The 27,707-nt window shown below is 42.3% G+C and overlaps 1 protein-coding gene across 1 annotated transcript in view; it reads right to left on the bottom strand.

Moving 5' to 3' along the window:
• Positions 1 to 27,707, bottom strand: part of RAB3C (RAB3C, member RAS oncogene family) — a 198,582-nt gene that overhangs the window by 17,219 nt on the left and 153,656 nt on the right. The gene's annotated exons all lie outside the window — the stretch shown is intronic.

Genomic DNA, 27,707 nt, shown 5'->3' with positions numbered 1-27,707 from the left:
ATGGTCCCGCGGCTGGACCCGGTGCCGAAAACAGCAAGTTTTGCTACATCCAGACATTGTAGTTGTGAAATGAGTGGAAATTTTGTTGGGAAGCTTTGTTGGGAAACTTTGTATCTAATGAATTTTACTTATTTTCTTATATAAGAAAATGTGATATATTTAATTATATTTGTCAGAGGAAAGACATTAAGCAAAGTACTTGTTGTTAATTTTCCTCCTGTGACCTATGACTGCTTTTTAAGTGACTTGTAATTTCAGGTTAGTTTATGTCACACATACTATATAACATCCAAATTTACTCACACGTTAGTAATAATTTCTTAATTACAAATTCGTATACTTCCTTTACTTGACTTCTCGTGCACTGCATAATACTATATTGTGTATAACATCTCATTTTGATTACAGTTTGCATTAATAAACTGACTTTTTTTTCTGTCATTTTAATAATTTATCTTACACCTGTTTTTTTCTATTAGTTGTTCTTCTCTACGGCTAAAATACAATAATGTTGATGTGTTATTGGCCTCTGCATTGTATCTCTCACTATTCACACAGACAAGCACGTTTAGTTAAATAGCAATAGTATTCAGTTGTTGTTAAACTCATGTTTTTGCTGTGCCTAATAAGTAATGCAAAAGAACAGATGGATCCCAATCTACTACCGAGCCAAGAGACAATGCTTACAAACATGTTTTGTATAATATATATTCTTGATTAATTGGAGGAATGGTGCAGTTCAAATTACTATAATGAATACATGACTGTTTGCATATTGGTCACATTCATTGCATAAACTGGCTTAATCTGTTTAAATATGTTTCAATGTTTACAAACCAGCACGAAAATTAGCTGTGAAACAGAAGCAAGAGAATGATCAAAATCAGATGTTAAACGGGAGTAGCCAAAATAAGCTTGTGTCAGTTCTGATTAAGTATATATAGTTACAATCAATTACCAGTATCAATACTACATTTGTTTTAAATGTGGAATGAAGGTGATACAACGTAGCATTATATTTCTAAACAGACGTTACAGTATATTATCCCAGCAGGGTTACTATTTTGTACCAAACATTAATTGTAGGCATGTGGAAGCAAAGCTGAATATATTCATTTTAGTTTTGCCTGTCTTCAGCAATTAAAGATTTATTTATTTGGCTTCCACAAGTGCCAATTTTAAGCCAATTTTAAGCAGCACATTAAACATTTCTTACAGGGGAACATTATTTTATTATAACAGTTTATTATAATAGTCTTCATTTTAAAACATATGTTGCATGTTCAGAAATGGTTTTACGGCTCAGATCCACCAAGCAGCGTAACAAATGTTAAGTGGCGCAAACCTATGATAATGTGCATGTTAATTAATACAGTGTTCAACAAAACAAATCACTTGTTTTTACAATGGTGTGCATTATTTCCATCCTCCCACCCAGTATGTACAACGGGATGAACAAAGGGGAATTAGGACCTAAATCAAATTAATCTGAGATCCATTAAGCAGCGTTTTGTTGAACGTGGGAAAAAATGCTGTAAATAACTTAGCAAAAATATACAGTAAGGGCTGACATGTTTATTTAAAATAGTATATAAATACATGCATTACATATGTTGAAAATGCTTATTGATCTCTCTAGTAAACAATAAATCAGAGAAACATAGAGCCGTAGCAACACTCCAAAGGAAGAGAGTGGGTACTAAAGGAAAGCCCCCTGATAACATGCACTCAATGATAGGAGGTGTATAGTTGGACGTGTAATGATGTAGTCAGTGCAAGGTAAACATGATTGTAACGTCCCGGACAAGGAGGGTGAGTACCAATGGCAGTGTACTAAAAACAGTTTAATAAGGTCCTATAGACTAGTAGTTAAAATACAAGGGACACAAAGAACATTGAAAACATACATGTAGAGAGACACACAATGGGATGCCACTGGTGGCTGAGTAGACAGTATGGTAAGCTTCCTCTGGTGGTGCAACAAGACAGCGTCACTGGAAACGAATGAACAGCTATTAGGTAATGCTGTTCCCCAAAGCGACAATGTGAGGTGCTAATGGAGACGAGTGTCTAATAATCATATACTCTATAGTGACAGGCACCATCTGTGCACACTCAATATCTGTTAGTGTTTGGATGGAAGGAAGGAGGAGATAACCCCAATTTCTGGCTCCGAAAGCTGGCACTCGGGGGTTTAAAAAACGCGTGCAGAGTGCCACGGTTGACTGCCAGAAGAGGTACATGGCAGTTATGTTGAGTGTGGTATAATGTGGGTCCCAGGTGCTGAACCGGTACTGCTGATGTACGCAGTTTGACTTTGTGTGTCTATAGATAACCAGTATAACATCAAAGAGGTAAACAAGATTGTGTGTGTAGAATCATGATAGCTACAGTAAATTCTCCTGGAAGGTACAACGAAACCCAGTCGCAGAGGCTGGTATACCAGCTTGTATGGGCGATAACATAAACCGGAGTTGTATGGGAGTTAACATACACCGGAGCGACACAGCAAGGGTTGCGAGCTATGCAGGAGCCAGGTTTGCCAGCAAAGTAGGATGTGGATCGCATCCGTGTGTAGAAGTAGTAATCACAGCTAGCTTAGCCCTATGTATAAGGATAAACATTGGTCGTACAGGTAGGGAGGGGGAAGTAGGAATCCTTGTAGGTTCTCCCTAGTAGCTGACAATGAACTGGCTAAGCGGTAATGATCAGTGGACTCCGAACTATCATTATGTAAGTGGGTCCTTGGTTGCGAGCAATCATGCTAACCATCGTTCTATTGGTGTCCCGGTATGGACCAAACACTGACGGAGGTAGCGTCAGTGGACATACCCACTGATCATTGTCACTTAGCCTGTTAATTGTCAGCTACTAGGGAGGTACCAATAAAGCTGCTATTTGAATAAATAAGACTCCTGGCGCCCATCATTGCTAACCAATTCCCAGCCTGGCCTCTGAATATGGTAATGCATCATGAGTAGCCAATATATAGACACTGATGTAAACTCCCTAAGAGCTGGACAGGGAGGGTTACACACAGTTACATAGTAGATGAGGTTCTCAGATTTTTTTCACCTGGATCAACATTCTACCCATGTTTACTTATTTGGTATATCCCTATATACTTTTCCTTTCTAAAAAAAAAAACTTTTTTTTTTTTTTACAAATCTACTCTATCTGCCATCACAGCCTCCATGGGTAATGAATTCCACATTTTAACTGCCCTTACTGTAAAGAACCCTTTCCTTTGTTGCGGGTGAAATCTCATTTCCTCCAACCTTAAGGGATGACCCTGTGTCCTTTTTATTGCCATTGGGATGAATAGTTCTTTCGGTATCTGTTTCATTCCCCTCCCCCCTCCATCCTAAAAGGACACAGGGTCATCCCTTAAGGTTGGAGGAAATGAGATTTCACCAGCAACAAAGGAAAGGGTTCTTTACAGTAAGGGCAGTTAAAATGTGGAATTCATTACCCATGGAGGCTGTGATGGCAGATAGAGTAGATTTGTAAAAAAAAAAAAAAAGTTTTTTTTTTTAGAAAGGAAAAGTATATAGGGATATACCAAATAAGTAAACATGGGTAGAATGTTGATCCAGGTGAAAAAAATCTGAGAACCTCATCTACTATGTAACTGTGTGTAACCCTCCCTGTCCAGCTCTTAGGGAGTTTACATCAGTGTCTATATATTGGCTACTCATGATGCATTACCATATTCAGAGGCCAGGCTGGGAATTGGTTAGCAACGATGGGCACCAGGAGCAGCTTTATTGGTACCTCCCTAGTAGCTGACAATTAACAGGATAAGTGGCAATGATCAGTGGGTATGTCCACTGACGCTACCTCCATCAGTGTTTGGTCCATACCGGGACACCAATAGAACGGTGGTTAGCATGATTGCTCGCAACCAAGGACCCACTTACATAATGATAGTTCGGAGTCCACTGATCATTACCGCTTAGCCAGTTCATTGTCAGCTACTAGGGAGAACCTATAAGGATTCCTACTTCCCCCTCCCTACCTGTATGACCAATGTTTATCCTACAACATAGGGCTAAGCTAGCTGTGATTACTACTTCTACACACGGATGCGATCCACATCCTACTTTGCTGGCAAACCTGGCTCCTGCATAGCTCGCAACCCTTGCTGTGTCGCTCCGGTGTATGTTAACTCCCATACAACTCCGGTTTATGTTATCGCCCATACAAGCTGGTATACCAGCCTCTGCGACTGGGTTTCGTTGTACCTTCCAGGAGAATTTACTGTAGCTATCATGATTCTACACACACAATCTTGTTTACCTCTTTGATGTTATACTGGTTATCTATAGACACACAAAGTCAAACTGCGTACATCAGCAGTACCGGTTCAGCACCTGGGACCCACATTATATCACACTCAACATTACTGCCATGTACCTCTTCTGGCAGTCAACCGTGGCACTCTGCACGCGTTTTTTTAAACCCCCGAGTGCCAGCTTTCGGAGCCAGAAATTGGGGTTATCTCCCCCTTCCTTCCATCCAAACACTAACAGATATTGAGTGTGCACAGATGGTGCCTGTCACTATAGAGTATATGATTATTAGACACTCGTCTCCATTAGCACCTCACATTGTCGCTTTGGGGAACAGCATTACCTAATAGCTGTTCATTCGTTTCCAGTGACGCTGTCTCGTTGCACCACCAAAGGAAGCTTACCATACTGTCTACTCAGCCACCAGTGGCATCCCATTGTGTGTCTCTCTACATGTATGTTTTCAATGTTCTTTGTGTCCCTTGTATTTTAACTACTAGTCTATAGGACCTTATTAAACTGTTTTTAGTACACTGCCATTGGTACTCACCCTGCTTGTCCGGGACGTTACAATCATGTTTACCTTGCACTGACTACATCACCCATCATCTAGTTAGGATGGAGAGGGGAGGGGAATGAAACAGATAACGAACTAAATAGAATAGATGAGGAAACAATGGGTTATGGAGGTAGAATGGGGCCAAGTGTGATTTTGACAAGCAGCGAGACACTCATAGTAAATACAGATAATACTAGAAAACTTCTAAAGACTAAACCAAGTTGGCGCAGGAATGAAGGAGAAGATAAGATAATAGTAAAACTTAAATGCATGCTTGCTAATGCAAGAAGCCTGACAGATAAAATGGGGGAGCTTGAATTAATAGCTACAAGGGAGTAGTAGGATATCATAGGCATTACTGAAACATGGTGGGATGAAACTCATGACTGGGCAATTAATTTAGAGGGTTATTCCCTTTTTCAGAAGGATCGAGCAAATAGAAGAGGAGATAGAGCATGCTTATATGTTAAACCAGATCTAAAACCTACTATAAGGGAAGATGTTTATGAAGGGAATGATGAAAATGTGGAGACCTTGTGGATAGAAATTAGCAGTTGAGGTAAAAGTATAAAGAAAATGTTTGTAGGGATATGCTATAAACCACCAAATATCTGTGAGATTGAGGAAGCTAAAATACTTTTACAAATGGAGAAGGCATCAAAACTAGGTCATCTTTGCATAATGGGTGATTTTAATTATCCAGACATAGACTGGGGCAATGAGATTAGTATTACAAAAAAAGGAAACAGGTTTTTGGGGGTGCTTAAAGACAATTATATGACCCAAATTATTGAGGAACCAACCAGGAGAGGGGCAATACTGGATATGGTAATATCAAACAATGTAGAAGAAATAACAAATATTCAAGTTCTGGAACATTTGGGTAGCAGTGATCATAACATGGTCTCATTTGAAATAAATTATCAAAAAACAGATTACTTGGGTTCAATAAAGACCTTAAACTTTAGAAAGGCAGATTTTAATAAATTGAGGACTAATCTACAAGTAATACATTGGGATGATGCTTTTGTATAAAAGAAATAAGTCAAAGCCAATGTGGCGAAATAAACAGGTAGGGGAGGAAATGGAAAAGAAGAGGCAGGTGTTTAGATTCTTTAAATCACAAGGGACTGAGGCATCATATCAGAATGATAAGGAATGTAACAAAAATTGCAAAAGGGCAATTAAATTAGCGAAAATGGATAATCAAAAAGGGATTGCAATAGAAAGTAAGATCAACCATACAAAGTTCTTCAAGTACCTTAATAAAAAAAATGATAAAAGAAAATATAGGACCCTTTCAGTGTGAGATGGGCAGGCAGATTATTGGAGATAAGGAAAAGCAGAGATATTAAACAAATTCTTTGCCTCTGTGTTTACCAGAGAAGAATCAATACCAATTGAAGAGCCACAGGAGGAAGCCACAACCGCCATATTAATGAACAATTGGTTAACTGAGGAAGAAGTTCATTGACAGTTTGAAAAAATTAAAGTATAATAAGACACCCGGCCCTGATGGCATAGATCAAAGAGTTCTCAAGGAGTTAAGTTCAGTAATAGCCAAACCATTACATTTCATATTCAAGGACTCCATTTCCACAGGCGCAGTACCACAAGATTGGCGCAAAGCAGATGTGGTGCCTATATTTAAAAAGGGCGCTAGATCACAACTGGGGAATTACAGACCTGTAAGGCTGACTTCAATAGTGGGGAAACTACTTGAAGGTTTAATACGGGTAGAACACAAAGAAAAACCTTGCTCAACTAAATCACCAAAAAGGAAAAAAGGCGGTGCAAAGGGAAACTGATAAACAAAAAGAACACATAAAGTGACCAAGAGAGGTCACTAAAAGTCCCTCTTGATTGCACTCATTCCTAAGTCTAATATATAACTAAAAGTGCCAGTTTAATAAACTGGTACCAATGATATTTTGATAGTACGTAGACCAACAGGACAAAGGACCACTAAGCTAATCTATGTTAGGACAAACAGTAATGACAACTTTAATACAAAATAAAACATGGCGAAATGCATAAAATTACAACTATTACCTAAAAAGATCCCCTCATGGGCAAGCCAGGATTAGTGAGGTGACGATAGGGGTTAACTAGACCTTAAATATTATATTATAACCCCAAAGATAGTAACTATATGAGGAATGGTCAGAATATAGTTAACCCTGCTAATTAGCCTCACCTAACTATAATGCAGGAATAGTCAGTGTCAATAGGTGAATTACCATATAGAGAAGTGTTGAATACACTGAATAAATAGCACTGCTAACACACCAAACATATATATAAATATATATAGTTAATCCTATAGTCGTGGTAAAGTGCCTTAATTAGAGCCCAGCAAGCAAAGCATACATCTATGATAGATGGCAAACACGTGTATAGTTGAGGGCTGGTATACAGAGGCAATACAATATAAGCAGGTTTAAGCAGGAACAATACAACCTGATGCTTTGCAACTGTAGAAAACGGCAGTGTGGTAAATGCCCAGTGTGTGTAGCTGTGTGCTCAGCGCTCCTTATATTGTTATATTTCAGACGCCTCTTTTCAAATGTAAACAAATCTAATTTAGCCATCACCTCCTCATAAATCAGATTATCCATCTCCTTTAATTATTTGGTCGCTCTTCTCTGCACTTTTTCTACTGTAGTTCCATAATATCTTTTTTATGGAGTGGTGCCCAAAACTGTACCCAATATTCAAGGTGTGGTCCTACTAATGCTTTATACAATGGCATAATTATGCTTATTTCCCTTTGATCTATTCCCAGTTTAATGCAAAATAAGATATTATTTGCCCTTGCAGCTACTGCATGACTTTGGACACTTTTGCAAAGCCTGCTGTCAACAAGCACTCCTAAATCCGTCTCAATCAAGGATTCGCCTAATTTTTCCCAATTTAATTTGCCAGTCAGCTTATTCTTGTTTCCCAAATGCATGATCTTACATTTATCTGTATTAAACCTCATCTGCCATTTACCTGCCCAAGCTTCCAGTCTATCCAAATCATTCTGGAGAGAAATTACATTGTACTCTGATTTTACTACCTTCCACAATCTAGTCATCACACCAACAGGGCAACAGGGCAACTGAGAGGGGGGGGGGGAAGCCGGGGCAAGTGTCCCGGACCGAACCCAACTTCTTTGTCCAGCTGCCGGCCCTCTTGTTACTGCCGGGCCACGGCTCTCCACAGCTGCGGGCCTCTCTCACTGTCCTGTGCCAAGCCTCTGACGCTGGCACATGGCGGGCCTCTTTATTTATTTATTTATAAAATGTTTTACCAGGAAGAACTACATTGAGAGTTGCCTCTCGTTTTCAAGAATGTCCTGGGCATAGTTAATATGACAAATAATACATGGTTACAAATACAGTTACATAAATGAACAGGATATACATTATATACAATACATTGCATGCACAGTTAGAGAAGATGTATATTATAGGCTTATGTAACAGTTACAGACCAGATTAAAATGTGAGAGCCTTAGTTTTGAAAGAACTTAAACTGGTGGTGGATGTGAGAGTCTCCGGTAGGTTGTTCCAGTTTTGGGGTGCACGGTAAGAGAAGGAGGAGCGGCCGGATACTTTGTTGAGCCTTGGAACCATGAACAGTCTTTTGGAGTCAGATCTCAGATGATAAGTGCTCAATGTGGTAGGGGTGAGGAGCTTGTTGAGATAGGTGGGTAGCTTGCCTAGAAAGTATTTGAAGGTAAGACAGGAAAGGTGAACTTTGCGCCTAGACTCGAGTGATGACCAATCTAGTTCTTTGAGCATTTCGCAGTGATGTGTGTTGTAGTTGCATTGGAGAACGAAACGACAAATTGAATTGTAGAGGGTGTCAAGTTTGCCAAGGTGGGTTTGGGGTGCCGAGCCATATACTATGTCTCCATAAACGATAATTGGCATTAGCATCTGCTGTGCAGTACGCTTTCTGACCACCATGCAACCAATTTTCAGCAACTGACATTGTAGAGACTCCGTGCAGGTTTTCAATTTGTCCTGATTTTTTTTGGAGAACTGTGGTACAGTGAATATAAGTTGTCACAAAAAATGTATAAATCATTCAATCCTGCAACTTCATCAACAGAATCACTCCCGCTCAGTTCAAGTCTGTGATTAGCACAGGGCCAAATAGGCGCGTTAGGGAAATCATCGAGGAACAATTTTGTAACTCCAGCATCTCATTTGAACATAACTGGTGCATCATCAGATGCCAAAAAATTACATTTTCCTTCAGTTATTTCATCGAAAACCGATTCACCAACAGCGGTCCTTAAGCAAATTACAAGAACAGTTTTGACATTGATTGTAATTGATTCATCGACAATAGCAGAATTTTTTCTTCCAGTATAATTTGAACTACTGCTTTACGCATTTCCTGTCCTACAGTATGTGGTTTGCAATATCTGTGCAAGATTTTGGGGAATGGAAAACCAGACCCTAATCAATTCTGTTGATTTCATGCAGTTCAATGTCATGTTCCATATCAGTAAAAGGTCTGTCTTTATGTCCTATATTATAAATGGTTCTAAAAATTTAGCATGATTTTTCTTTGTGTATCTTCAATCATTTTTAGACTTTGTTATATTATTTGTTTATTTGCTGCATTTACATTTTTGTTCACATGCAATGTGAGTTTGACTATTTTTGTGCTTGACATTTTTTTTTCAAAATTCTTTCAATTGGTTTCTTTTAGTACCACTTACTTGGATTTCAAAATTACACCATTCTTGAGATACAGTAGATGTATTCCAAGGATTTGTTCGGCCCACAAATGAGCGACATTGCTACACCTACTGCATACAATTTATTTATTATTGTCATAATTCATGAATATTCTTATTTCTTTGTTAAAAACATTTAATGTGTCCAACATCTGGAATATCACTCGTGGAATTTTCACAGATAGACCCCTCTTTCTCTTTCTGGAGATTTAGAAGTCGATGCCTTGGGACTGTGAGGCTGGGAGACGAGGACGTCGATGTCAGTATCATCTTTCTCAGATAATTTAATGGGGGGGGTTGTCCATTTTTCACTTTCACTAACACTAACATTATCAGGTTTGGTGCACTTTTCCTTAAAGTATTTTAAAACATCTATTTTTGGGGTTATCTTAATGAACACAAATGTAAAGTTTCAATTAACCAAAAGTCAAGGGTCACTGACCACTTTGCAAGGGTTCCTGGGAGTTCAACACTAGCAGAGGTATTTCCTGCAAGAAACTACAACCCATGAATCCTTGCAGCAGGTCAGTGATGTCAAAGTGTCCTTATATGGCTAGATCTGCCATATAAGGGCACTGGCATCACTGAGCCGACTACAAATCCCAGACCATGCTGGTTGCAGTTTCAGAATGGACTGGGACAGTTCTGATGCAAGGAGCCTGAGGTAAGCTTAGCTAGTGATTATCACAGAAGTGGGCTTCCATTCAAAGCAGGGACTCCTGCTGTGATAATCTTAGATATAGTAAACTTTACAGTCCCGGCCACTGCTGCTTGAGGTTGGGGTACAGTTACCTCACCGCAAACAGTTACAGTGCTGGAAACGTAAAGTTAGCTACAGCTATATGAAAAATAGTTAATTATTTGGTTGATAGGTGGTGCATGCAGGACTATATTAATTAAAATAAATATGTCTAAAAATAAAAAAAAGGTATATACTGTATCATTTGAATTTGCCAATTTTCTTATTTTATCCACATTTTTTTCGATCTTCTGAAATAGGAGGGTGCAATCCTCCAACAGGCCCCCGTCATTTACAGCCCTGATTGGTAACCAATTTAGTGACTTGTGTAACCCTTTTAGGGTACCCCCCCTAAGTGAGATTGGGGGTACACTCCTCCTTGGCTACCTTCATGTGGTCTTGGTGCTGTGACCTGCTGGCAAAAGGAGGGCTGAGGGCTCCGCGGTGGTGTGGGGAGAGCTAGGACAGGGAACATGGGGGACAGATTACCTTGATCTCTCTGTTGATGGTGCAGTGCCTCCAGCCTGCGATGATCCCCTTTGGATGTTCAGTGGATGGACCCCCACTGACACTCTTTTATACCAGAGCCAGTAACTCACACAGCATGTCTTTTCATCATTTATTCAGCCAGCAGCTCCAGGATAGAGAATACACAGTTCACATGATTCTCCTCATCTGCTTCTCTCTCTACTCCCTCTACACCAGATCCCTTATATAGGCCGCATGGCTTCCCTCCCCTCCCAGCCTTAGCTTGGCTAGGAGGGAGAGACAGTTCTTCCCCTGACTGACTTCTCTCAGATTCTCTCTCAACTGACTAACTGACCTTACTGATTTAGGAGGCATGTCCCAATTTGAACATCCTTGGGGAGTGTCTCTGACTCTGACTCATTACAAGCCAGAGCCGGATACAGATTGGCCCACACACAGAAGGGGGCGTTCTAAACAATACCCACCCCTTAGATTGACAGCCTCAGAGTTGCTAGGCCTGCCCTCGAATACTGATACAATATTCAAGGTTGAAATACACATACAGGCCAACTGAAGGAATTAACCTTTCCACTGCCTGCACTAACAGGACTGACAGAGGAAAGGCCCAGAAAAAGAAATAGCTGTCGGAAGGCCAGGCTATACTTGCATAATGGGGCAGCAGAGGAGGAGCGGTTAGCGAGGTAAAGGAGCCTGGAATTTAGAATGAATTAGAGAGGAGACAGACAGCAGAGGGGGAGGCCAACAAGAAGCAGGTTGCAGTAGTCCAGTAGGATATAATGAGTGAGGGAGTAAGAATGTTGGGGGATTGTTCAGTGAGGAAGGGACATATTCTAGCAATATCGTAGAGGTGGTAATGGCATAATTTGGAGAGGTTCTGAATGTGCGAGATGAAGGGGGTGGAGGAGTCAAGAATGAGTCTTAGGTATCTAGCTTGGGGTATCGGGGTTATAGTGGAATCATCTACTGTAAGTGAGAAATCCCATACAGGTGTAGAGTTGGAAGGAGAATAAAATCATCATTTCAGTTTTTGAAATGGTATTGCTCCTGGATCCTGCAAACCCATAAAAGATATTAGTAGAATAGTTGCTTTTGAATTATCACATATTGTAATTAAGCACCAGGCATCTTTTTGTTCCTTTTATATTATACCATCCAATGCTTTACTTGCCAAAGCATACAAAATACTGACAGCTGCTTAAATACATTTCAATGACAAAAGAAAACAAAAAGATGGGTATTTTATATTAAAAAAAAGCTGCTATGCATTTATGAGGAAAACATGAAGAAACATTATACAGGTCATGAAAATAATCATTATTGCCCAAGTACAAAATAAAACACAAAGAGGACACATGTTTTTTTAATGGAGCAGACAGTCTGCTGCTTTGTGAAAAGGTTTTATCTTTCTTCTCTTTGTCCCATCTCATAAACTTGTCAAAACCAAAGGAAATTTCTTCTAAAACGCTGCATCTTGGATCTCTATTGAGAAGGGTTCATTTGACAAAATGGGGTTTGTCTGCCTAGAAAATATCAAAACATGTTTGTCTACTGGCTTGTTGTTTTTTTTTTGCCGTATAGCTTTTTATTCCTTTATCTATATTTCAATACATAGAATAATATTGTACACAAACAAAAGAAAACATACATTGATCCATAAAAAAAGTGCCACAGTCCGCAAAAGTATATAGGGGCTTACCACAAAGGAACGATCGCCCAACTCTACCAAATACTAGTTCAACAAAATAGTGGGGCGGTAGATAAAAATACAGCAGATTGGGAAAATTATACAGGTGGCCCCATAGATGAGAGGACTGGGAGGATATCTATGATAGGATATCCAGAGCTTACAGATGCTCAGTGGTCAGGGAAACCAACCTCAAAATATTGCATAGATGGTATTACACCCCGGACCGCCAACGCTCCTTTTTCCCATTAACCTCCCCCCTATGTTGGCTCAATTGTGGCCACATAGGTACATTTAAGCATATTTGGTGGCCATGCCCTAAGACCTCAACATTCTGGGGAAAGATCAGAAGGTTAGAAAAAAGGGTTCTGGGAATGGATCTACCTTGGTGGCATCAGTACTACTCTTAAAACCAGTGGAGGATCTGGAGAGGAATATGGACATCCTGGTAACACACATCCTATCAGCAGCTAAAACCATGATCGCAAAACATTGGAAACAAGCAGACCCCCACCCCACATAGCAGTCAAATATAAAGTAAATTACATAATGACTATGGAGAAACTCAGTAGTTTAATACTTGACAGGTTCATAATGATCTGGGATCCATGGGTGACTTACCTGACACAATACCCTACCTAAACACCGACAGTAGAATCTGACAAACGATATATGCCCTACAGAGTTAGGAATATATGTTACATTGTAGTTGTGTGTGCTCCCTGTGTGAGTCTTGATGGATGTAACCCTGGTCCCCCACCCACTTTTTCTTTTCTGTACCCCTCCCCTACCTCCCTTTCAACATTTTGAAAAAATTAAATACAAGTTACAAAAAAATATATATAAATATCTGAAACTTTGTATTTAGTCATCACACCTCCATATTTCCGAGCTCTTCCCAGTAACAGGGAACCCAGAACACGTGAATGTAACAGCTATTTATAAATGCTGTCTTCTCGTAGAGCCTCTCTAGAAATGATAGTCTGTCACCATAATGAAAGAATAGGAAGCACGCCTTCCAAAAAGCACTTCCAAGAAATGTGTATGTATGTATATATATATGTATATGTATGTATATGTATATGTATATATATATGTATATGTATATGTATATATTGTGACAGAAACCAGGGGATGGTAATAAATTCCATATATAGGGCTCCCAGGATAATGAACAGTTTCTATCCTGTTTAGGCTGGAAGTGCAGCCTCATAATAAATGCACTCCATCCCACAGTTTGGCAAGCGCTGGAACTGAGGGATGAGAGATCCAGACCAGAGTTTGTCTGCTGCCTGATTTGTGTCACCTGTCATGCTAATTAGAAATCAGGTATGTAAGACTGATTTCCTGTTTCCTCTCCCCCCTCCCCAAGAGCCTGGAGACAGGAAGGCTGCTGGAAGCAGAGAGGGGAAAAGCCTCTCCCCAAACAGGTTAAATGTTTCTGTTCCTTTTTGTCTAAAACTGAAAAGTACCTTGTTTTGTTGTTGGAAGTGGAAAAGCCACTTCCACCCTGAGTTAGGGAAAATCTAAGTTAAGTTATTGCTCAGGTGAGCAGCTTTTTGTTTTGATGTGTTTCTGTTGTATGCACTGTGGCAGTCTCAGTGCCTGGGACTGAATAAACCAGGCATAGCCTGTTTAAAGGAACAGTACGTGACGCCTCATCATTTAACCTACCCTAAAAGACCGTGTTCTATCAGTCCCGGACAAACGGCGGAGCCCCGGAGTAAGCTGTTTGTCACATATGGTGGAGAATGCGGGCAGAACACTAAAAGGTCTGCGGGTTAAAGAACTTTGAAAAAAAAAAAGGGCGTTTTTTTTCTCTCTCCTAACAAAATGGAAGACGTGGTGAGTGCGCTGGTACGCAATGTCGCTGTCCAGAAAGACGCAAATGAAACCCAGCAACAGCTGTTCATAGCCCAGCAAAAGACTAATGCAAACCAGCAAGAGACTAATGCAAACCAGCAACAGACGAATGCAGCCCTGCAAGAGGCGAATGCAAACCAGCAACAGACGAATGCAGCCCTGCAAGAGGCAAATGCAACCCAGCACCAGCTGTTAATAGCCCAGCAAGAGGCGACTGCAGCACTGCAAATCGCGAATGCAAACCAGCAAGAGACAAACCGCTTGCTGAGAGAGGAGCAACAACGGTTCGCCCAGGCCTTACAGCAGGAACTCGAGATCCTGAGGGGGACTATCAGGAACCTTCCACTGGCAGAGGCAGCCCCAGTCCCGAAAATGACCAGGGCAAGCCACTACCTCCAGAAGATGGGGCCCTCGGATGATGTGGAAACCTATCTTCTCACGTTTGAACGCACGGCACAGAGAGAGGGATGGCCAGAAGCTGAGTGGGCCAGTCTAATCGCACCCTTCCTAAGAATCGAATCCCAGAAGGCTTACTTTGACCTAGAGCCAGCCGAAGCTAACGTCTATGCAAAATTGAAGTTCGAGATCCTCGCCCGCCTCGGCGTAACCACGGCTGTTCGTGCCCAAATATTCCATGCATGGTCCTCCACGTCGGATAAAGCCACCCGAAGCCAGATGTATGACCTCATCCACCTCGCTCGGAAGTGGCTACAACCCGAGATCAACTCAGCAAGCCACATCGTGGAACGGTTGGTCATGGACTAGTTTTTGAGGAAACTTCCCTCTGCCCTACGCCGTTGGGTCAGTCAGAGTGACCCCCACAATGCAAATGAGCTTGTGGCCCTCGTAGAAAGGTACAATGCAGCAGAAGAGCACCCGCAACCCATAGTCGTGAAGCAACCCCGCTACCCAAGGTTCCAGGACTCTTCCAGAGACGGTAAAAGGGTACCAGGGTTAAGGGGGGCTGAAGAGCGACGTCCGCCTTCACACAGCACCAGCAACAGTGGCTCGCACACTAAGGGCAACAGCCAACATGGGGAGCCGAAAAAAGGCTTTTAGTGGGACACAGACTATGTACCTAAATGTGTAAATTGTTATGAGAGGGGCCACACCGCGAAAGTCTGCCCACTAAATGCTGAACCCATGCAATGCAACAGCGTTGAACCTTATTCGCTGTGGTCCCAATGTATGGGCCCTAGCCCAGAGGACCCCTTGAATAACCATCTGTGGGCATTTGTAAAGGTTAATGGTAAGAGGGTACGGGCACTCCTTGACTCTGGGAGCATGGTCACACTAGTGTCCGAATACCTGTTGCCTATTAAGAAGAAACAGGTAAACAGTTCACAAAGAGTGGCAATTTGTTGTATACATGGGGATAATCATGAATATTACACTGTTGATGTTTTTTTTTAAACAGAGTTTGGTTCTTTAGATTTCAAAGTGGCACATGATGTGTTAATAGGGACCGACTTTCCCCATTTTCTAAAAATGTGGTCCTCCTCTCAGAATAGCGCCCAGAGTTTAATAGCGGACCATAACGAAGTAACAGTTTTGTCTAAAACTGAAAAGTACCTTGTTTTGTTGTTGGAAGTGGAAAAGCCACTTCCACCCTGAGTTAGGGAAAATCTAAGTTAAGTTATCGCTCAGGTGAGCAGCTTTTTGTTTTGATGTGTTTCTGTTGTATGCACTGTGGCAGTCTCAGTGCCTGGGACTGAATAAACCAGGCATAGCCTGTTTAAAGGAACAGTACGTGACGCCTCATCATTTAACCTACCCTAAAAGACTGTGTTCTATCAGTCCCGGACAAACGGCGGAGCCCCGGAGTAAGCTGTTTGTCCCAATATACATACATATACATATATATACATACATATACATATATATACATACATACACATTTCTTGGAAGTGCTTTTTGGAAGGCGTGCTTCCTATTCTTTCATTATGGTGACACACTATCATTTCTAGAGAGGCTCTACCAGAAGACAGCATTTATAAATAGCTGTTACATTCACGTGTTCTGGGTTCCCGTTACTGGGAAGAGCTCGGAAAAATGGAGGTGTGATGACTAAATACAAAGTTTCAGATCGATAGGGAATTCAAAATAGGGAAAGAGTTAGAAGCACCGTGGTGTCTGGGAATGTATGTGCCTGGTTACCTTGGAAACAGGTTCCTCTTTTATATTTAATAGAAGATGCTAAATGCTGACCTACTTATTCACTGTGTATTAGAAATGTTTGGATCAGCCGCACTCGCTTTGTCTTTTCTGTGGAAAAACCCTTTCTCTTACTTGTCCTCATAATTGTCTATTTTAAATGAAAAGTTGTGCTGTAGTGGTCCCAATAATTTTTTATGATAGTGTTTAGAGCATTTACGCACAAAACAAAATAAACAAATGAAGGTCAAGGGAGGGTGCATACTGTCCAAAAAGATGCAGAAAAAGGAAGAGGACAGATACTCCTATATGCAAAAAGGTGACATTTATTGACTCGAACAAAAGAGTAACTTTCACTTTCACCTATGTTGCTCAACACATATATGTGTATATATATATATATATATATATATATATATATATATATATATATATACGTAAGTATAGCCCAGGTCCCGCTTAGGGCTCCCCTTGGTCCCATTGCCCCCTCCCTTACCTCCGCGGCGGCTGTGGGTGCCTCTGGAGGGTGTGGACAGATGCCCGGTATGCCGGGAGATGTGGTGGGGGCTGGACCAGCGATCCGGTCACCGGAGCTCCTCAGTACAGGTGGAGGCCATCTTTAAATTTGCGCATGTGCAGGAGGAGCCGCATGGCCATTACAGGCGCACGCATGCGCAGGTGATAGGGAAGTGGCAGACATTAAAAATAGAGGTCCACAGGAAAACTACATTCCCCATAATGCTCAGGGGCTACATAGCATGTGAGCACAAAACAGCCAATCGGGCAAAATGCAATTAATTTATACTGTAGATGTGTTGATTTTCAATAATTAGAGGCATGCAAACCCATCATAGAAACTGATCCTTACAATGTCAAAATTCGTAGTTATGAACAAAAAGATGTAATAATAACACTTGTTCCAGCACAGCATTGATATAATTGATTAACAAATGCTATTTTGATACTTTCCTGTTTTTATACGCTATGGGGCGTGCACATTCTGTTCTTATCTATCTATCTATATCTATATATATATATCAAATGGAAATATTACGATGTGCTCATTTGCATGTCTTAGACAGGTCTGCAACCCTGCCTTTCACAATTATTGCCCAGCACACAGTGATTCACTGCAGCAAGGGATTCTGGGAAATGACATGCAAATGAGCACACAGTGCCACCTTTTGCTTCAAATCCATTTTGGCATGGATCCCTATAAGCTTATGCTTGCTGCATTGCACAGTTTTTCAGCACAGCCTGGGCATAGCCAGTAAACCTACCCACAGACCACTGTTTCAACCTTTTGGGTCTCATCAGTGTGAGTCGGGTTATACTGGCTTTGCAATTTGAAGCTTTGGACAGGCATCCACCACACATTATTTAAGTTATGGTGGGTAAACAATTGACAAAAAACCTCCACCGTAAAGCATATAGCAAATGGAATAATTACTGTATGCTCATTTGCATGTCTTAGACAGGTCTGCATATATAAATAAAAGAAATAGCTGTGCATCTTGGAATGTATCTGTGACTGAAGCTTATCCCTCTCCCCTGTGCAGTATAGGCTTCTGTCAACATACATTCCAAGATGCACTGTTTTAAAGTAAAAAGAAGCGATCAGTGTATCTTGAAAGCTCACACAATAAAAGCATTTCCTTAGCCACAGAACTGTATTGTCTATTCGTTTTTGATTATTAAGCTTGTCTAACACGGTACAGATATATATATATATATATATATATATATATAGATATAGATATAGATATAGATATAGATATAGATATAGATATAGATATATAGATGAAGCTTAGTAGGCTGTTCAGTGCCTTTAATTGATTCATATCTGGGTTTTTTTTCTTCATTTTTTTAATCATATTCCACTTGATGTGTGTTAATAATAGAACACATCACTAATAATACTGCGGTGAAAAATATTTGATGAAATATAATAGCTTGAAGAAAAAAACAAAGAGCAAATCTATCCTTTCTGTAATTGTTTTTCATTGATTTTCCCATTAGTTTTTATGAGTTTTTATGAGTTTGTTGCTTTGCAATATTATTTTATCTAACGTCGCACAAGACAGGTAAAGATAATAATACTAAATAATAATAACTTTATTTCATATAGCGCTTTTCTCCCAACGGGACTCAAAGTGCTTCACAATAACAGTATAGTGCGCAGTACGCAGCACATAATCGGGTATTTGTATTAAGCGTCAAAAATGTAATTTCAATTGTATCAATAAGGTATTCAACATGATGCAATTCGTCAAACTAAATTTTAATCAATGACATAACGACCTTCATACATAAGATACACAGTTTATGAAGGTTTGTACTACTTTTTATCACAAAAATGTTGACGCCCCCCAAAAATTATAATATGAATATCAAAAATAAGTACAGCTGCAGCCTCCGTTATCCTATCATTTACCTGGGTGAATCATGCACTATACCACCTGGAGGTGCCCTGACACCCCCAGGAACCACCCGAGGACACCCGGACACCCCGTGGAAGCCCCCATACACCCATGGGAATCACCCGAGGACCCCCAGACATCCACGGGGACCCTGTGGAGGCCCCCGGACACCCGTGGGAACAACCAGAGGACCCCTAGACACCCGCGGGGACCACCCAAGGACCTCCTTGGGGCCCCCGGACACCCGCAGGGAGACCACCTGGAGGGCCCCGGACACCCGTGGGAACCACCCGAGGACCCTGCGGCATCTGGTATCAATCCTCTACAGATTTTTTTTAAATATTTTTATTTGGGTGCACAGGGGGTGGGTTGTGTATTGGTGGGTAGTACAGTAGATATTGTAATGTTTATTGGGGGCAAGGGGGGCGAGTGAAGGGTAAAGTACCGCCTTCACTCATCCCCTCTGCCCCAATAAACCTGCTATTCTGCTTTAACCCTTTCATTGCCTTAGCGGCTAGCCGCTAAGGTAATGAAGCTGCTTACATTTTATTTTTATTTATAGTGTGTGTGTGAGCAGGGGGTCTCCTGGGCTAAACAAAGTTGATTTCGGCCTCTGGGACACCGTACTTCCTGAGATACAGGCCCCATTATGGGGTGCTGGTATCTCCTTCACACCCTTCTCCCCGCATACCAGGGGTCTGTATCTCGAGAAGTAGGGGGTCCCCGAGGTTGAAATCAACTTTGTTCAACTCAGGAGACCCCCTGCTCACGCGCACTATGAATAAAAATAAGCAGCTTCATTACCTTAGCTGCTATCCGCTAAGGTAATGATTTTTTATTAGGGGGAAAGGGGGGTGTTTGATACTAGTGTGTGGGAGCAAGGGGTCTTCTGAGCTGAACCGCATTGATTTCAGCCTCGGGAACCTCCTACTTCCCGAGATGAGATACAGGCCCAGTTATGAGGTGCCGGTATCTCCTTCAATTTGAAAATCCCACGTCACATGACGCACAGGATTTTTACATGGCGGGGATACCGGCACCCCATAATGGGGCCTGTATCTCAGGAAGTAGGGGGTACCCGAGGCTGAAATAATGGGGTTCAGCTCCAGTGACCCCTGCTACAATAATGTAGTTAGAATTTAAATAAAAGCCCCGCGATCGCCTGTTAGAGGCGGGCAGTTAGACTCTGGTAGGATTAACACAGCGCGAGTCCCATTCAAACGCAGGGACCCCTGCTGTGTTAATCCATTGGGCCATTAGTCTGCAGCGGCAAATTTTGAGAGAATTTCGGTGAAATCTCGAAAACCAATTCGGTATAGGATCGGATAACCGCTGCATCTATATGTAGGACTTGACGGAGCATTGTGCATTTGGAAATGTAGTGAAGTAGTGGATGCCTGAAATTAAACTCTATACAATAAGACACATGGCCAAATTCAATGGCCTTTGATAAATGGGCTTTTTGTTTGTCAAAATGTAACACTGCAGAGTGATACATTTGTAATTTTTTCACCTAATTCAATTGAAATGAAAAATGCATTAATGATAGAATTCTTATTTGCATGTCAGGACTGGGTCAAATGTCTGATATACTGTAGGGGTAAATATCTCCAGACAGTAAAGTTATATGAAAAAAAATATATAGCTGGGCTTGTGAATAGAGATGGGTAAATGTGTCAAAATGCAAGCCGCAAATTATTCACTTTTTTTTTTCTTTTTTTTTTTACAAAATACCATTCGCAGAAAGATATTTCTAGGTGGTTTGGACAGTTAAAAATGTGGGTGAATGCTCCTGAAACCGCCATCATTTTCCCATGAGAATGTTGTGACATTCGATTTGCCCAGAAGTTCCAGACCCTGAAATATGGGTTTTGCTCGAGGGAGAGAGGGAGGCATCCCAAGTGTAACAGGTTTTCTAGTAGAATTAGCAGAGTAACAGGTTTAAGTCACACCTTTTCCAGCAGCCTGCTAAACGCTCTGTCTCAGCCCTGATATAGGGCTAGCAGCCTGGTTAATTAATCCAGTGCACCTGGAACGCAGAAATTAGCTCTTCAGTTCTACAGTAGGTATTATGCTCTGGGAACTCAGACCTGGCTTAGAGAGAGACCGAAGGGGCAGGATGTCTTTCTCTGTCACAGGGACACGTTACTATTTTATTTTCAAATATGTATATTATTTTAATATATACTATGTATGTATACTTCCCTCAAACACTTATCTCACTGCCTCAACATGGCAACGGGTGTTAAAGAAGATGTATAATGACACGTGTCCTGGCAGATTCAACCATGCTACTGTATAAAAGCTTGAACAATACAGTATAGCAGGCTAAAGTGGTAAATGTACTTGCCAATATGCAATTGAGGCAAGCATGGCAAGTAAGGCCTCAACCCCTACAATATATACGAAACAGCCTGAACAGTAATGGCCTTCATTCTCCAGAGGCCAACTGATCAGTGAGTTTAGCCGCTGGGATAAACAGCATTCAAAATAAAGGCATAAAGGCAGAGGGTGCTAAGAATCACCAGACGTTAAACCCCAGCTGTCATTCAAACCTCAATCTAGCTACCTAAAACTACCAAAGTTTCTCCCTGGAGAGTAATTTGTGGCTTGCTTTTGAGATTCGAAGGTTGCATAGTGACTGGCATAGTGGCAGCTCATGGCGTAGGGCATTGGTGTGCCACTGTGCCAATCAATGGGTAGATTGGCATTTTTTATTGTAATTGCTTGTTTTTTTAGATTGGCAGGCTGCATATTGGATGGCATAGTGGCAGCTCATGCCCATAGGGCATGGGTATGCCACTGGGCCAATCAATTGGTTTATTGGCATTTTTTAAATGGAAATTGAATGTGGTTTTAATTTGAGGCTTGTTTTTGAGATTGACAGGTTTCAAATTGACTGGCATACTGGCAGCTCATGCCTATAGGGCATTGGTGTGCCACTGTACCAATCAATGGGTAGATTGGCATTTTTTTGTTTAAAATTGAATGTCTTTGAAATTTGATGCTTGTTTTAGGGATTTGCAGGCAGGCTGCATATTGACTGGCATAGTGTGCCACTGTGCCAATCAATGGGTAGAGGAGGTAGGGGTAGGTGCCCTGGGGAGGGTGGTTAGGTCTCCAGGGTGTGTAGTGGGAGGGGGTTAACCCCTTAATTACCTTAGTGGTTAATAACCGCTACGGTGATTAAAAGGTTAGTGTCCAGTAATCATTTTTTTTTAAATTGTTGGTGCCCACTGAAGAAGAGGAGGACGAGGATGGCCTTCATCCTGGAAGGGGTAAGTAGAACTTTTTACTACTGTATATGCTGGCTGGTTAATGTTTTGGTTATGTTTTATGTTTGTTTATTGGCAAATGAGCTATTAACCAGATATGTATAACAGGATTTTGCCCATTACTGTACTGTATGGAGGGGGGGGGGGGGTGGTCAATGTATTTTAGTGATGTCTTGTATTGTAATGTTTATTGGGGGTAGAGGGATTGAGTGAAGGGGGTAATTGCCCCAGGATGGGATGTTAGGCCTCTCAGGGGGGCAGTGGGAGCGGTTACTACTGCTAAGGTAATGAAGGGGTTAACCCCTCTCACTGCCCAACCAAGAGGCCTAACCACCCACCCTGGGGCTATTACCCCCTTCACTCACCACCTCTGCCCCCAATAAACCGGGTAGTCTACCTTAACCTCTTCATTGCCTTAGCGGTTAGCCGCTAAGGTAATGAAGCTGCTTTTATTTTATTTTAATATTACAGTATTGTAGTAGAGGGTCTCCGGAGCTGAATCACATTGATTTCAGGTTCTGGGACCCCCTGCTTCCCAAGTTACAGGCCCCGTTATGGGGTGCCGTAATCCCTCTGGTTTGCTTAAATCCAATCATGGGATACCGGCACCCTATGATGGGGCCTGTAACTCCAGAAGTAGGGGCCCTGCGGTTTCGCTCTGGGGACCCCCTGCTACAATACTGTAAAATTAAAATTAAATAAAACCCCAGTGATCGTCTGTTAGAGGAGCACAGGTAGAGTGACTGATTCTGTCTCTCTCTTACTGCGCATCTCTTACAGACAGCTGGAACCTGGTAGGATTCACATAGCAGTGACCCCAGCTGTGTTAATCCGATGGGCCATTTGTCTGCTGCGGCCCACCTCGTGAGTTATCTTGTCCAAATCTCACAAAATGTTGTCGAGAAATGGTCGAATCTTGGTGGCTGCATCTGTATGGTCATGGTAGAGCTCCTCAAGTTGTCCTTCAAAGGAAATACAATTTCAGGTTTTCAGGACAACACATACTTAAGCAAGTTGTTTAAATGATAATTAGAGCTAATTTAATTTTCAAAGTGCTACATAGAGATATTTTAAAAGATCTAAAACAAAGAAGAAAAAGAAACAAAGTATATATATATGCAAATACAACTGTATGCTCATCTGCATGTCTTAGACAGGTCTGCAACCCCGCCTTTCCCCATCATCACCCAGCATACAGCACTTCCACTGCAGCAAGGTATTCTGGGAAATGACATGCAAATGAGCACACAGTGTCACTTTTTGCCTCAAAAACCATTTTTTAACATGGTTCCCTATAGGCTTAAGCTTGCTGCATGGTCACAGCTTTGAGCACAGCCAGGGTTAAGGTGCATACCCAGAAAACCACCCACAGACAGCTGTTTCGACCTTGATGGGTCTCATCAGTGTGGGGTTGATTTTAACTGGGTATGCATGAGAGGCTATGGGATAGTTGTATTTGCATATTTGCTTTCCTGTGGAGGGTTTTTGTCACTTTTTTTACTCACCATAACTTAACTCAGTATTATATATATATATATATATATGTAAATATTCTAAGCCAAACGAAATTAATAAATTAAAATGAAATATCAAATCTAATTGTCCAAATAAATCTACAAATTCTCTAATAGCAATAATGTCCAATAGCACAGCACAGAAAAAATGGGGGAAAAAACATCAGTGAGGACAAGTCTGCATATGTGGCCTACACAATAGACAAAAAACGTAACAGGAACAGAATTCCTCAATAAGAGATATAAAGTCAGGCTCTACATACAATATCCTTCTGACAGTGACTCCCATTTATTAAGGCCGGGGAGCGCATTCTTATTTCCCTGCGCCCCCCTGCCGGCTGTTGCCCTCTCTCTGCATTGTAAGGATATCCAACCCTCTCTAATCCCTCTCTAATAGCTTGTCTGCTGGCTGAGGAGACCGTCGGTGACGTCAGTGCTGGCAGCTCGGCACGCATGCACAGAGGCTTCCCATGCTCGGCGTGCATATGCCGAGGCCTCCCGCGTGCATTGGGGTGCATGTGCAGAAGCCTCCAGCGCTCGGCATGCATGTGCAGAGGCCTCCAGCGCTCAGCGCACATGCCATGCATGCACAGAGGCCTCCAGCATACATGGAATGGAGGCACAGAGGCCTCCAGTGATCGGTGCGCATGCTGTGCATGTGCAGAGGCCTCCAGCGCTCACGCCGTGCATGCAGAGAGGCCTCCAGCACACGGCGCACATGGGCAGAGGCCTCCTGCACTCATCACACATGGCGCGCATGCGGAGAGGCCTAATGTTGCCAATGTCAAAGAAATAGGTGTAAATATAAATGCCAAAAACTTAAGGCATATATATAACCATATAAATTGTAGCAACAGGCATAGGTAACCTCTATAAATATAGCAGAGTAATGTAGAATAAGCGTCTAAGGTGGTGATAAGTATATTCATAACCAACCTTATAGACGTCTAAGACAAATGATCATAGTATTTAAGTTGTAAACCGGTACACAGTTGCATAATGCTACTAGTATATACATACACACACACACAAACACCCACCCCCACCTCCACCTATACGGGAGCCAGGAGGAGGTGAGACAGGATAGAGTGAACCAGCGAGCGCTACCAAAATCAGTTGAGTGGAGTGTGGGGGGATGAGGGGGGGGGGGTGCCGGCTGTTTATCAAGCCAGGAGGGGAGACAGGAAAGAGGGAACTCACCTGTTAATCTGAAGAGTGGTCTCAGTCGGACTCGGGGAACTGAACAGCTGCAGGCAGCTGCGGGAAAGTTATTGAAATGAACTGATTCCTCCTGTCCTGCTGTGACTGTCTGTGCCCTGTGTTCCCCTCCACAGCACGCTTGACCAGTCGGCTTCTTCCACACACACCCCCCCCCCAGACCCTCCAGATGCTGCGCCGCGAAGGTGAGAGAGTTAGATTGTCGACAGCTGTGCAGACCCCATGCGGAGAAGCACTCCTCCGACAATCTAACTGTGTCTGTGTAGGATACAGAACGGAGTTCTTGGAGGGGGAAGGTAGGGAGATGTACTGTATGGTTAGTGTATTGGTACACTTCACTGAAATGTTCACAGTGGCCACTGGGTGTCACTATAGCTGTCAAGTTTTTTTATACAGGTGACATCGTGATAGTTGCCCAAAAATTAGCGGCTGAAAATTAAAGTAGCCCAAAAAACGCAACCCGCAACAAGCTAACATTTCCCGCGGAACTGGATCTCAAAATAGCCCAATTGGGCAGGAAACTAGCGGACCTGGAAACACTGCATAGGCTTGAGGGGGAATAAGCATGAGCCCCCTGGGGAGTGGGAAAATTAGGTTTTGTCCAGGGGAAAGGGAGGGCCAGAAGAGAGGGGGAGCCCAGAGATGACTGAAGAGGAAGGCATGGAACCAAGTGGGCCTACCCGCAGCCTAGGAGAAGGGGGGGGCATGGCAGGGGGTCCTGCTGAAGGACCAGCTGGAGGGAGCAATTGTGAGCCTCCTAAATAAATACTTTTAGGAATGTTGCGTTTTCATGCCAAGAGTTAGTGTCTGATCTTCCTACAGTGCTTGGAAAGACGTGTTTCTCAGTTTTAGAAGAAACAGGTAATGTACAGGACTCTCTTTAAAAATGCAGTCTGAGTAAATTGCAATGAATTTTTTCATAAAGTTTTTTTTTACAATGTGAACTTTCACTACAAATGTGTAGCTAAGCAGAAAATCATGAAAAATGTTGCATCGCATATGTAGTGGTGTTCCCTGGCCTTTCTCCTTTTGTACCTCCGCTGCGGGTGATGGCAGGGACAAGCGGCAGGACCGCTGGCACTCTAGGAAGGTGGGGGTCGAGCAGGCAGCGTTCGGGTGCTTCAGAGGCTCCGCGGCGGCCCGACAAGTACAGGGCACCGCCATGTTGGATTGTTGCGCATGCGCAGTGTATATGTGCTGCGGGGAGCTCCTGGAAGATCGCGTGTCTGCAGGGTAAGCGCGCGAAAGGCTGGCCAATAGGTAGGAGGCTCTGAGCTGGGACTACAACTCCCATGAGCCTCAGTAAGGTCACAGGGGGCTCAGGAGCCAATAGAATGTGCGGATTGCGGAGAGGCAGGAAAGGGAAGCTGGTGGAGAGACCACGCTAGCCAGTGTGCCCCAGTGACTGCATAGGCCAGAGATTCCCCTTAGGCCCCAGTGCAGGACCTGTGTCACCACTAGCTTGTGGTACTGCAGGGAACGGCCACAGACAGGGACAGCCTACCCTTTACTGAGATTAGCAGACAGGGACACAGTGTCTTCTTGCGCTGCTGAGCGATTGGTGGTTTGGGAGCAAGCTGCTGGACTCAAGTAAAGACTCGTGGGAGACTACGTGGGATGGAGGATCCTTTGCGAAGTACAGTTACCGGCTGCTGGAGCGGTCGGAAGGTATTATAATAAGTGCACTAACACTGGTACCTGCAGGCGCTGATCCCGCGTTGGGGGAGGGTTCTTTGGGGACACTGAGGGCTGAGTAACCAAGGGACTGGTCCAGTACGTTGGACACGGTGTGGGGTACACACGGCGATGGGATAGGGACATTACTCCAGGGTGGAGGTGGCAAAGCCACAGGTGTCATATTATTGCATTGCCATATCTGCTTGCATGGTGGTTATATATACCTATGTGTGTATGTTCATGTTTTTCATTAACTTATAGTAAACCGTTACCACATTGTGGATTATTATCATTATTCTTGTTCAGGGGAATCTTACAAATTGGGGATCCTAGGCAAGTGGAGGCGCTGCCAATTACATATTGTTGCCCCAGGCTCCCAGCTAGCGGAGGCCCAGATCTCGCTGAGCCAGCAGGTATACACAGCACTTGTAGTCTTTCTATGTCATTAGGAAAGAGGGCAACACATATTTGGAGAACTCTAGTTTGATATATTGTTTGAGACATTATTGTGTGTGATTTGCATTTACACTCTTCGCGCGGTTTAGAGCAAACAAGGAGTAATTCTTCAGAGACAAAATGCAGAGCTTTAAAACCCTTAGAGGTCTCTTCCTTATACTGTGGGGGTCTGTAAAAGGTCCCACAGCTCTGTGCACGGAAATATACAAATATGAATAACTCTCATGTTGGTCTGTCAACCAGAAAAAAAAGAATTTACCTTAACTATAACTTTGTACTATGCTAATAAATGATTTTTTTCCCTCTCTTATTTAAATATGTACCATGTGCCATTTAAACGTAAGCACATCAAAAGACATGCCAAGCACATACCCACGCTGAATGTTTACAAAACAAGGCTAAAAAACAATACTCGGGTGTTTTTTTTTTTTTTTAGATGAGTTAACTATACATTTTCTCCACTGCCACAGATCTAAAAGATAGCTCAAGTGGAAGGAGAAAAAAGAGCAGCGATGTTTTAGTGTGCGGAGACAGGAAAGTGACATTTGCTGTCATAGTTCTTCAGAAATAACTACAAACTATTAAACCTATTGCACAACAAAATATTATCCCATCAGAAAAAAAACAAT

This window comes from Ascaphus truei, chromosome 1 (assembly GCF_040206685.1).
Source record: "Ascaphus truei isolate aAscTru1 chromosome 1, aAscTru1.hap1, whole genome shotgun sequence".
Lineage (NCBI taxonomy): Eukaryota > Metazoa > Chordata > Amphibia > Anura > Ascaphidae > Ascaphus > Ascaphus truei.
This window is presented reverse-complemented; position numbering and strand designations above follow the sequence as displayed.